The sequence below is a fragment of the Delphinus delphis genome, chromosome 2 (genome assembly GCF_949987515.2).
Source record: "Delphinus delphis chromosome 2, mDelDel1.2, whole genome shotgun sequence".
NCBI classification, from domain to species: Eukaryota; Metazoa; Chordata; class Mammalia; order Artiodactyla; family Delphinidae; genus Delphinus; species Delphinus delphis.
The window spans coordinates 82,076,194-82,089,875 of NC_082684.1; positions in this window are offsets into that span (position 1 = coordinate 82,076,194).

Consider the following 13,682-nt stretch of genomic DNA (forward strand, 5'->3'; position numbering starts at 1 on the left):
CTTCTAAGAGTTTTATGATTTCAAGTCTTACATTTAAATCTTTTGAGTTGATCCATTTTGAGTTGCTTTTGTGTATTGTGTAAGATAAGGGTCCAATTTCACTCTTTTGCCTATGGATACCCAGTTTTCCCAACACCATTTATTAAAGAGACTATCCTTTCCCCACTGTGCATTCTTGGCATCTTTGTCAAAAATTACTTGACCAGGGCTTCCCTGGTGGCGCAGTGGTTGAGAGTCCGCCTGCCGATGCAGAGGACGTGGGTTCGTGCCCCAGTCCAGGAGGATGCCGCGGAGCGGCTGGGCCCGTGAGCCATGGCCGCTGAGCCAGCACGTCTGTAGCCTGTGCTCCACAACGGGAGAGGCCACAACAGTGAGAGGCCCGCGTACCACAAAATAAAAAAATTAAAATTACTTGACCATATATATGTGGATTTAATTCTGGGCTCTGTATTCTGTTCCACTGATCCGTGTGTCTGTTTTTATATCAATATCGTACTGTTTTGATTACTACAGCTTAATAATACAGTTTGAACCCAGGAAGTGTGATGCCTCCAGATTTGTTGTTCTTACTCAAGATTGTTTGAGCTATTTGGTGTCTTATGTGATTCCATATGAATTTAGGAATATTTTTTCTGTTTCTGTGAAACTTGCCATTGGAATTTTGATAGAGATTGCATTGAATCTATAGATTGCGTTGGGTAGTAAGTCTTCCAATCTACAAACATGAGATGTATTTCCATTTATTTGTCTTCTTCAATTTCTTTCATCACTGTTTAATAGTTTTCAGTGTACAGGTCTTTTACCTCCTTGGTTAATTTTATTCTTAAGTATTTTATTCTTTTTGATGCTATTGTAAATGGAATCATTTTCTTAATTTCTTTTTCAGATAATTTATTGTTAGTACATGGAAACACAACTGATTTTTGCATGTTGATTTTGTATCTTGCAATTTTACTGAATGTGTTTATTAGTTTTTATAGCTTTTTGGTGAAGTCTTTAGGGTTTTCTATCTATAAAAGACCACGTCATCTGCAAAGAGATAATTTTTTTACTTCTACCTTTCTAATCTGGATGCCTTTTATTTATTTTTCTTGCCTAGTTGCTCTGGCTAGGACTCCCAGGGCTATGTTGAATAGAAGTGGTGAGAGTGGGCACACTTGTCTTGTTCTTGATCTTAGAGGAGAAGCTTCTAGCTCTTCATCATTGAGTATAATGTTAGCTGTGGGCTTGTCATATTGGCCTTTATTATGCTGAGGTACAATTCTTCCATTCCTAATTTTTTAAGAGTTATCATGAAAGGATGTTGGATTTTGTTAAATGCATTTTCTGCATCAGTTAAGATGATCATATGGTTTTTGTCCTCATTTTGTTAATGTAGTAAGGACATCACATTTATTGATTTGCATATGTTGAACCATCCTTGCATCCCAGGAATAAATCACACTTGATCAAGGTGTATGATCTTTTTAATGTACTGTTGAATTTGATTTGCTATATTTTTGTCAAGGATTTTTGTATCTATGTTCATCAGGAATACTGGCCTGTAATTTTCCTTTCTTGTAGATTCCTCTTCTGGCTTTGGTATCAGGGTAATATTGGCCTTGTAAAATGAGTTGGAAATGTACCCTCCTTTTCCATTTTTCGGAAGAGTTCAAGATGGATTTGTATTAATTATTCTTCAAATGCCTGGTAAAATTCACCAGTGAAGCCATCAAATCCTGAACTGTTCTTTGTTGGGAGAGTTTTGATTACTGATTCAATCCCCTTACTTTTTATTGGTCTGTTCAGAGTTTCTATTTCTTCTTAATGTAGCCTTGATAGGTTGTATGTTTCTAGAAATTTATCCATTTCTTCTAGGTTATTTTATTTGTTGGCATCTAATTATTCATAGTAGTCTCTCATGATCTTTTGTGTCAGTGGTATCAGTTGTAATGTCCTCTTTTTCATTCATGATTTATTGCATCTTCTCTCTTCTTGGTCTAGCTAAAGGTTTGTCAATTTTGTTCATCTTTTGAAAAAACAACTCTTAGTTTTGTTGATCTTTTCTATTATCTTTCTACTCTCTTATTTATTTCTTCTCTGATTTTCGTTATTTCCTTCCTTCTACAAACTTTGTGCTTAATTTGTTCTTTTTTTTAATATATTTATTTATTTATTTTTGGCTGCATTGGATCTTTGCTGTGTGTGGGCTTTCTTTAGTTGCAGCGAGCGGGGCCACTCTTCATTGCAATGCGCAGGCTTCTCATTGCCGTGGCTTCTCGTGGCGAAGCACTGGCTCTAGGTGTGCAGGCTTCAGTAGTTGTGGCACGTGGGCTCAGTAGCTGTGGCTCGCAGGCTCTAGAGCACGGGCTCAGTAGTTGTGGCCCACGGGCTTACTTGCTCCACAGCACATGGGATCCTTCCAGACTAGGGCTCGAACCCGTGTCCCCTTCCTTGGCAGGCAGATTCCCAACCACTGCGCCACCAGGAAAGCCCTAATTTGTTCTTTTTTTCCTTCTTTTTTCTTTCATTTTTGGTCTTAAGACACCAAAAGCACAGACAATAAAAGCAAAAATAAGCAAGTGGGACTACATCAAACTTAAAAGTTTCTGCACAGCCAAGGAAACAATCAACAAAATGAAAAAGCAACCTACAGAATGGAAAAATTTTTTGCAAATCATATATATGATAAGGGGTTAATATCTAAAATATATAAGGAACACTTACAATTCAATAGCAAAAATCCAAATAACGCAATTTAAAAATGGGCAAAGAATCTGAATAGAAATTTCTCCACAGAAGACATATAAATGGCTGACAGGTATATGAAAAGATGCTCTACATCACTAATGACCAGGGAAATGCAAATCAAAACCACGATGTTATTACTTCATACCTGTTAGGATAGCTATTATCAAAAAATCAAAAGATAACAAGTATTGATGAAGATGTGGAAAAAACCAATAACTTATACACTGTTGATGGGAATATAAACTGAGACAGCTATTATGGAAAACAGTAGGGAGATTATTCAAAAAATTAAGCTAGAACTACCATATGATTCAGGAATCCCACTTCTGAGTATATATCCAAAGGAAATAAAAATCACTATTTGAAATACATATCTGAACTCCCATGTTCATTGCACCATTATTCACAGTAGCCAAGACATGGAAAAAACCTAAATGTTCATTGACAGATGAATGGATCAAGAAAATGTTGTGTATGTATGTATATGTATACGCGCGCACACACACACACACACACATACATGTGTGTATATATATATACACAATGGAATTTTATTCAGCCTAAAAAAAGGAAATCCTGCCATTTGAGACAACATGGATGAACACGGAGGACATCATGCTAAGTAAAAGAAACTCATATATATGTGGAATCTTAAAAAAAAAAGTTGAACTCATAGTAGTAAAGAGTACAATGGTAGTCATTCTACCAGATTTTAATTTTGAGGTTGTAGGGGAGAACAGTGTTAATTTTCCTTCTAAAATTAGAATGATTTACCCTGGTTTTTATTACTGGGTTCCATGCTCTTATAAAAATATTTCAATGCAAATTAACCAAAATTATATAACTTTTGCTGTCTTCTTTCACCCCAAGTGAAAGCACCCCAACATAAGTTTCTGTTGGAGTTCTAGCAATACATTGTAAAATTTTTTAAGTTCTGTGGATAATTATAGGAAATGTAGTACTGTACCATGATAAGGAAAATTTTTTTTAGGAATTTTAAAATTCCTTTCCATTCTGTTTTTAAGAAAATAATTAAGTAGGTTGAATTTCTCACCTTTAGAGACATCACAGAGAGCTATGAAAATGATTTCAAGGCAGACAGACTAGTGACCCATATTACCTTGAATCCCTTTAATTCAAAATCTGTGTTCATTCAGATGTCTGTATACTAAAGTTTTGCCTTGCTCATATTTATCTATTAATTGAAACATGGCCTCTACCCAGCTACCATGTTATCCTCTCTCAAATCAAATTGTTTTTGAGATTGCATTTATTTAAAACTCAATTTCTCACTAAGTCATATTAGCATTCCCAAAGTTAACCCAAATTTTACTATATTCTCTGCAGAAAGAACATATCTTGGTAGGAGCCTCTCCTGTTCAAGGAACCAATTATTCACTAAGAAAATAATATGCCTTTATCATCCTTTAGCTTCCAAAATTTATAGAATTCCTTGTTAGTGTTTAGAAATGCAACTGATTTTTGTGTGTTGATTTTGTATCCTGCTATTTTGCTGAATTTTTAAATTAGTTTTACAGGGTTTTTTTTGTATGGCATCTTTATGGGTTTCTATGGATAAGATCATATAACCTGTGAACAGAGATAATTTTACTTCTTCCTTTCCCAGTTGGATGCCTTTTATTTCTCATCCTTGCCTAATTGCTCTGGCTAAGATTTCCAGAACTATATTGAATGGAGGTGATGAATGCTGGCATCCTTGCTTTGTTCCTGATTTTAGAGGAGAAGCTTTCAGTCTTTTACCACTGAATATGATGTTCACTGTAAGTTTTTCATATATGCTTTTAATTTTAATTATGGTTTTCTCTTATTCCCAGTTTGTTGAGTGTTTTTACTTTATCATGAAAGGATGCTGAATTTTGTCAAATGCTTTTTCTGTATCAATTGAGATGATAAAAATGTGAAGATGGCCCACCCAGCTTCCTGTCACATTTAAGTTTGATAAGTGGCCTTCTACAGAGGAAAGTTCCATAACATGTCCCTTGAAACCCCCTCCAGATTGGCATCAGCCCATACTCAGCCACAAGAAGCTGTTTCAATCTGAAATCCCATATATGTTAATGTCTACAGCTGTAGGAGCCAGGCCAGTTATGGGAAGGAGTAAAGGAGATATTTAAAGGCAATAGTGATTTGTGGGTGGCAAGGACTGTTCTATACATTTCCCTATCACTTTAGTAGCTCATCGAAGAGAGAAATATTAGCACATCTTGACTTGTTCTTGACTCCCCCAAATTTCCACAATCACAGCATTCTGTTTTAAGTGCTAGTAAAACTTTTTCTCTTTTGGGGTTAGGAGACTACAGAAAGAGTAAGACTGGAAAGGTGGCCTGTTAGGAGTTAAATAGTGCTAGTTCTTTATAAGCAACAGTCTTCCCTACCTCCACCTATTAGAGCCCCATCCCAACACACACACACCAGTCAGTTTGGAAATGAAGAACCAACCTCTCAAGGAGAAGTAGGCTTGCCCCTCTCCAGGGATCTTGGTGCCAGCCACACAGGAAAGGCCACTATGGAGGTACCAATCTTTCTCCTCTCTTTGCTAGCCGTTCCCCTCCGTGGGATTTAAAGCCACAGTCGGTAGAACTGCTCTATATTCATCTCTCCTCTTCATTCTACCAAAAGAGTCAGGAGAGAAGCTCCACTTCACATTCCCACACCACAGGAGGCAAACCATGTGGTTTGGTAAAATTCTTTTGCACCCTACCACCAGATCTTATGTCTCTTCCTTTCCTCTGATTCAGCCTACACCTCTTGGGTAACAGAGGTCAGAAAGTTCCCTCAGACAGGTCCTGACATTTATCACTGAGTCCAAATTGGTAATATCCACTTTAGAGCCCAGTGGCTAATCCCGAACTAGGTGTCTAATTTACACTCTGCCTGATACAAAGCTGCTCTGTGAATCTGCCACTGTCATCTCCCTGCATGCGGTTCAGTCATTTTGTAGAAGCACAAGATCCTTGAGAGCCCAGCACTGTATGACACTGCTGCAAAAAATATTTCTATCACTGTGTTGCTCTGCGATGACTCAGAAAAGATGAAACAGGCGAGAAGATACCAAAATCACGTTGCCAGAGGCACAGCACCGGCCAGTTATGCAAGGCAAAGAAAGTCTGTATCCACTTTGTCCACACGGTGGTGCTAGCCTCAAAGAATTACCCAAAAAGGAACTAAAAGTGTTCCACTTCCCTCTCATTAATGATAAAGCTGTATACTGTGCTCAAAACATCACTCATGGAAGGGTGATCAATCTACATTAATTCTGCAAATAAGCATGTAAAATAAATGAGTTTCTCCTCATCCTCATTCCCACCCTACTTCCCAGGGGGAATGAAAGGAACCAAATCACTGGGGTTTTTTGTGGGGTTTTTTTCCAACTCACTGATTCAATCTTTACCGACCCTGGGGCAAAAGAATGACTCATGCTGGGCTGTTGGATGCGTACAATCCTGGCACAGAATCTTATTATTCCTGAGGGGGAGCTGGGGTAGCCTGGGGAGAGCTGGTCAGCTAGCCATCTATAAGGTTCGTCATTGGGTTCTTGTTAAGTGCTGCTGGCAGTCTAAGAAGGTAGGAACAGCAGACATTTCACTGGTGTCACTGAATAAAACAAGGTGGGTTCAATGTGGGTGCCTTCCAGGCCAATGGGCAGAGAAGAACAGAAAGTCTGGTTTTGGCTTCTAAACCCAAAAATATGCCCTCCACCTGGCGTAATAACCAAGTCTCACCAGCCGCCTCTTCTATTTGTGGAATCTAACTCTTTCACTTAAATGTTTTCAAAGCTCAGGGGGATCTCATTAAGCATGCTAAATAGTGCTTAGGCAAAGCAGATGATGCCAGATGGAACCAATTACCAGATATATAAACAAACAACTTTTAAAAACATAGTGCCTGTCAACACCAAAAGCACCCTCAACTTTAGAAAGGGAGAACTGACAAAGTTGGTTAATGGTACTCTGTAAGTCAGCCCGTACCTGATGCTGATATTGATAACAATGACAATCATGAGCACAATGATGCAAGTCCAAACTGTGTTCAGACCTGGCCCTAGACACTGGCAGCTTCCTAATACCTCTGATTTGGGAGATAACACAAAGTACCACTTACCATTATGCCTAAATATCCCCCTCTGGCCTACCATGGACTTTTGACCCTTTTACATGTTTAAAATCCTCAACTTTAGACAAGAGCTGCAAGAATATTGTCCCTATAATTTCATTCATAAAATATACATCTTAACAGAGAAGAAAGGAAACACCCTAGCAAAAATGCCCATTAGAGTGAGGGAGGTCATTAGATGGCCTGATTTACCCTGGAAATAGCAAGGAGCTGGATCCTGAGAACATGCCATATGAGACAAGTGTGTTGACAAAAGCCAGAGTTCAGCAGTCATAGGTTCCAGGGTCCAATGACTTGGAGTACAAGTAAGAATGAATCTGGAATGAGTCTGGAAGGATGTTCCCATTTACCACAGATCAGACATAGCAAAGTGATGGCTCACAGGCTCAATCAAATTCAGAGTTGCATTTCATTTGGCTCAAACAGTGTTGTTGTTGTTGTTTTTTAATTTGAATTTATTGTAAATTCTAGAGATACCATCTAAAATTCTAGATTTTGGACTTTAAAAAGGGAAAAGTTTTGTCACCACTGGACAGAATTCTCATGGGACAATGACTTCTCAAAGCTGAGAAATAACAGCTGAGTCAACAGTACATGGCCATTTGTTCACCATAGCCCCCATTACCCCAATTGTATCATACCTGGTGTACTTCACTCATCTGTGCCATCACATGCCCCTCTAAGTCCTAACTGACCTTGATTCCTGAGGGCCACATAGAAGAGAAAATCCTTAAAAGATGATGATGCCTACAGTGAAGGGAGGTCACAAAAGACAAAAATTTTCTGAAAAGAACAGCGTCATCATACATGACAGAACTAAAGGAAACGTCTAGAGAAAAGTTAATATAGCACAGCTTATACTGGGCTAAGTAGAAAGCACAGAGTTTCCAGGACTCAGAGCAGTGTGAGGAGGAGAGACAAATGAAAAACCATATGATGAGAAAGTGTTCCTGAATCGCAGGAGGAGGCAAACCACAGACTTACCAACGAGTCATATGAACTTTAGAAATAGCCAAAGGCTCCCTGTGTGGCAAGGATGCAGCCTATGTGCTCACTTTCCCACAGCTCATGGATGAGGAGCGATGGAACGGAGCTGCAATAAAGGAGGTTTGGCTTAGGCTGAACATCAGGAACAAATCATGCTCTAGAATTATATATATACATTAAACTCTGAGATAACTGCACAGAATTATAAATAATTTGTGCTTAAGCAATCTGTGCCCGAGTCTTAATTTATAAAGGTGACTGAGTGATGATACAAAAAAGTCAGTTATCATTGAAAAAGAGTGTACTGTTACAAGTCCCCAGGAATGAGAGGCACATGGGGAAGCACCAGAGTCAATCAGGAGGCAGAAGCAAGAGGGACAGGAAAGCCTGGCCTAGAGTCTTGATTATGTTTTCCATGGAAAAGGCAAAGCAGGGAAGAGAAAGCAGTTTGAAACTGGCTAGTTTGAATAATATTGGCAGCCTCTACAGAGGTGGTCTCTAGTTGTCTAGTACCCGGCCCTAGGTGATTAGGGCAGGAGAATTATTGGGTTTATGTGAGATTTAGATAAAGGAGGTAGTTGGGGGTATAGACTCAGAACTGGTTGGTAAGTTTATGATTTTTTGTGCACCTGTGAAAGCTGGACCACAGGGGAGATGTAACCAGCGCTGACCATTAGTTTAGCCTGGTGATTAATGGATGCCAAATAGACAAACACAGAATCTAAGAGAAATCACATCATTAGGGAATTTAAGAACTCTTCAGTCCAGTCCCTCTATTTTATAAATGAGGAAACTGATACTTTAAGATGTGGTGTCATCTGTCCAAAATCCAATGAAGCTTGTTAACAGCACTGCACAGAATAGGATTCTCATGCAGGACTAACTGCTCTGACCTATCTGCTACATTGTATTGACTTATGCTGAAAAGCACATTGACGTCTGCAATTCCCTTTATCATGTCTTAAGAATCGAAAGCGGGGAATGGCAAACTTTTTCTGTAAAGGATCAGATAATAAATGTCTTAGGCTTGTGGGTCATATAGTCTCTGTCACAACTACTCAAACTCTGCGATTGGAGCAGTAAAGCAGCTGCCGGTTAGTGACATAAACAAATGGGTGTGTCTGTGTTCCAATAAAACTTTATGGACATTGAAATTGTAATTTGATATTAATTTTCATTATTGTCATGAAATATTATTTTTAAATTGTTTTCAACCATTTAAAAATGTAGTAACTATTCTTAGCTTGCAGGCTGTACAAAAACAGGCAGCAGGCTGAGTTTTGCCCTTAAGCCAGTTTACTAACCCTTGGGCTAGATAATTTGCACACTTCCTATGAAATCTCAGATAACTGAACCAGATGACAGTTCATCACTCTGAGTTTCTCTATTGATAAAATGAGGTAACTAGACTCTAAGGTCCCTTGCAGACCTGTGACCTCGAGGCATTTGCCAAGGGCACTCAAAGACAAAAACGGGCTGTGAAAGGGAATCTGTGGGCCCTTTCATGGGATACTATAATGCGATACTTCTCTCAGACATCTCCAGCAGCCAAATTCAGGAATGATATTGCAAAAAACATTAGATACACAAAATTTGAGAGTAAAAAAAGATTTGTGGAACAGCAAGTTTAGGGAACAGGACTAAGTAAATTTCTCTACTCTAGAACCTCTCAAACCTAACATGCATAGGACTATCCAGAGGCAGGGGCTTCCAAAAGCAGGCTTTCAGATAAGGACTTGGGTACAGGTAGTGTATGTCAGAGACAGAAATAGGAAACACAATGAAACAGGGAAAAATGAGATAGGGAAATGGGAAACACCATGTAGTTCATGTTAATGAACAAGTTACTGCTCTGAGAAACTAGAGCTCAATTCTGCTGGAAACTCTCCACGAAACTATGGTGTGGCTTCAGAATTATTTCGAAGAGAGTGAGGTGGTCTCAGAATTTATCAAGTCCAACTTCCCAAAGACGGAGGGCTGTCCTGAGGGCATGAACACTCCCATGGCTTCTGGGTAGCACCTGGAGGGAGCCCAGAGAAGCTCCCAGAGTGCTGAAGAAAGCCCTCGGGCAAAGAAGAGAGCTGGATTAAGGTAAGAAGCTATCAGCATGCCAGAAACATATACCATGGCTATATTCAAAGAGATGTTGAAGAGATAAGGTGTGGCTGTCAACACATTGGCTACAGAGGTAATGGGGGGAGGAAAGGAATCAACATTTCCTAACCTCATTTGCCCTCAAAACACTTTCTTCCATAATTTGATTCCAGAACTCCTTTTTTCATGAAGCATCTGTCCTTAGAGAGATACCAGTTGAAGGTAAATAGAATAGTGCCAGCGACTGGGTAATCTCAGTAAAATTAGACGATCTCTTCAGGCTCTATTTTCTAAAAATTGATATGACAAAGCATACACTAAATATCAATAAACCTCTATAATCTCTGGGGCAGAATCTAGGCCAATACGTTTCACACAGTGCCAGGTATGAGGTCAACTCCAGCACAGAAAAAAAAAAAAAAATAGCAAAGAACAATTCACCTCCAAATGAGGCTGCCATCTGAAGTGATGCATGTCGGAGGAGGGACAGAATGTTCAAAGTGTAGTTGGAACCATGACAAGGCATCACCATCTGCCATCCGAGTCCCATCTCCCTAGTCTTTAACCATCTGCACACCTGCTCAGGCATGTCACATTGGGGAAGGGACAGCCCTGTCATCATTAACGCAGTGGCAATAAAAACAAAAGTTGGAGAAATAGCTCCAAGGCCTCTGACAGCATTACTTCCTTAAATTTGGAATCTGCTTCCAAGAAGAAATCTATAGAAAAGAGATTCATAAGTCTAAAGTTTAAATCTACATAGAGTTGAAATATGTGTGATCTGAATTTTCAGACTAACAGGTCATACACAGAAAATCAGCAAATTGTTAAAGGCATAACATAGCAAATGCTAAGCAGAACATAATCTGGAATACATTACACATTCTCATTTTGAACTTTGATCAACACAAGAATCACCTCTCTCTACCTTTATTCAGATTTCATCTCTAGATGTGCTTTTCCCAGGAAAGCTAAAATAAATCTGTTTAAAAGTAGTTATGGAGAAGTGCCTTTAATTGCTCAAAGCAATCAGTTCTTTACAGTTTGACTGTTCCAGCTCTTTAGAGCCCGCACACCACAGACTGGGTTTATGTAAATGTGGCACATCAAAAGAGGGGTGGACCTCATCCAGGATCCATTCTCTAAGGGATGCTATTTACTTGGTCTATCTTCTCTAGGCAACAGGGTTTTGATTCTAAATATTAGATAAGGTCCTCCCAGTTCAAGTGTCTTTCCTTAAAAATAACTGAAAATTTCGAAATAACTAAAAAATAACTAACATTGTTTTAACTTGGTAATTAAAAAGACACCACAGGACTTCCCTGGTGGTGCAGTGGTTAAAAATCCATCTGCCAACACAAGGGACACGGGTTCGAGCCCTGGTCCGGGAAGATCCCACATGCTGCGGAGCAACTAAGTCTGTGTGTCACAACTACTGAGGCTGCGCTCTAGAGCCCGTGAGCCACAACTACTGAGCCCCCGTGCCTAGAGCCTGTGCTCCACAACAAGAGAAGCCACCGCAATGAGAAACCCACACACCGCAACGAAGAGTAGCCCCGGCTCACTGCAACTAGGGAAGGCCCACAAACAACAACGAAGGCCCAACACAGCCAAAAAATAAATAAATAAATAACTTTATTTTAAAAAAAAAGATACCACAAAACACACCATTAATAAGAACTCACTGAATATATTCTATGCCATGAAATGGATATACCCTTTTCTAATTACTTAGGTTAAGCATATGAACCTATGGGGAGGCAATACCAAATAGCAGTTAGATAGACAAGCTCTGAGGTCAGACTTCATGGGTTCACTCTAGCTTCATCACTTATGAGCTGTGTGACCTGAGGCAAGTCACGGAAATTCTCTGAGAGTCAGTTTCTTTGAATATAAATGAGCAGTGATAATCCATATAGATGAAAATACATATAAAGTGTTTACCATGGTATCTAGAGCATAATAAGAGTTTTAAAATGTTAGCTATTTGTGGTAGGCTGAAAAATGGTCCCCCCCAAAGATATCTACATCCAAAAACCTGGAACCTGTAAATATTACCTTATGTGGAACAAGCATCTTCACAGATGTCATAAGTTAAGGATTTGAGATGGGGAGCTCATCTAGATTATCTGAGTGGGCCCCCAAATGCAACCACAGGTATCCTTATAAGGATACAGAGGGTGATTTCACACACACGTATACACACACATGCACACATTGAGGAGAAGCCAATATGAAGACTGAGCAGAGAGATTTAAAGGTGCTAGCCTTGAATACTGGAGTGATGTGGTCACAAGGCAAAGAATTTCAGCAGACACCAGAAGCCAGAAGAGGCAAGGATTCTCCCCTAGAGCCTCCAGAGAGAGTGCAGCCCTGCCAACACCTTGATTTCAGCCCAATGATAAAGATTTTGGACTCCTGGCCTCCAGAATTATGAGAGAACAAACTTCAGTTGTTTTAAGGCCACCAAATTGGTGCTAACTTGTTAGAGCAGCCATAGGAAAGTAACACTTGTTATATATTCATACTGAGTCCCTATTGCTACATAACAAAACTTAGTGGCTTATTTATTTATTAAATAACATTTACTAAATAATATAATAATAAATTAAATAACATTTAATAAATATTTATTACCTCACAGTTTCTGTGAATGTGGAATATGGGTACAGCTTAGCTAGGTATCTCTCCTTCAGTCTCTCACAAAGCTATAATCAAGGTGTGAGCTGTGGTATCATCTTAAGGCTTGAATGAAAAAAATCCAAGCAGGATTCAGTCCTTCACAAGGTACTAGACTGAGGGCCTCAGATTCTCACTGAATGATGGTCAGAGGCTGCCCTCAGTTCTTTGTCACGTGTGCCTCTCCATAATGCAACTCACAACATGCAGCTGACTTCATCAGACTGAGCACGAGAAGGATCAACAGGGAGGGAGATGGAAGTCGGACATCCTTGTTAACCTAATCTCAGAAGTGATATCCCATCACTTTTGCTGCATCGTCTTTGTTAATAGTGATTCACTAGGTCTAAGATCATTCGCTACCCAGAATGATTACTGCACATGGTAAATACACCCATGTGCCAGGAAGGTGACAACCCCAACTGCATGAGGACAGAAGCTCCTGTGCTGAGGACCCTTCTAGACCTTGCCTTGGGTACCTCTTTATCTGGCTGTTCATTTGTATGCATTATAATGTCCTCTGTAATAAATACTGGTAATAGTAAAGCACTTTCCTGAGTTCTGTGAGCCATTCTATCAAATTATTGAACCTGAGGAGAGGGCCATGGGAACCCCCAATTTATAGTCAGCTTGTCTAAAGTACAGGTAGCTCAGACTTGAGACTGGCATCTGAAGTGGGGGCAGTCTCTTGGGTCTGAGCCTTTATCCTATGGGGTCTCTGCTAACTCTGGGTAGTGTCAGAATTGAACTAAATTGTGGGACACCCAGTTGGTATCCACAGAAAACTGTAGAATTGCTTGGTGTGGAAAACCCACACATTTGATGACAGAAGCGTTTTGGGTAAAAACAGCCCATTACTGGCTGTAACAAATTACCACAAACTTAGTGGTTTAAAATAACACAAATTTATTCACTTACAGCTCTGGAGGTCAGAAGTCTAAAATGAGTCTCCTGGGCTGCATTCCTTCTGTGGGCTCTATGGAAGAATCCATTCTTTTTTCTAGCTTCTAGAGATGAGCTACATTCCTTGGCACCTGGCCTCTTCCTCTATTTTCTTT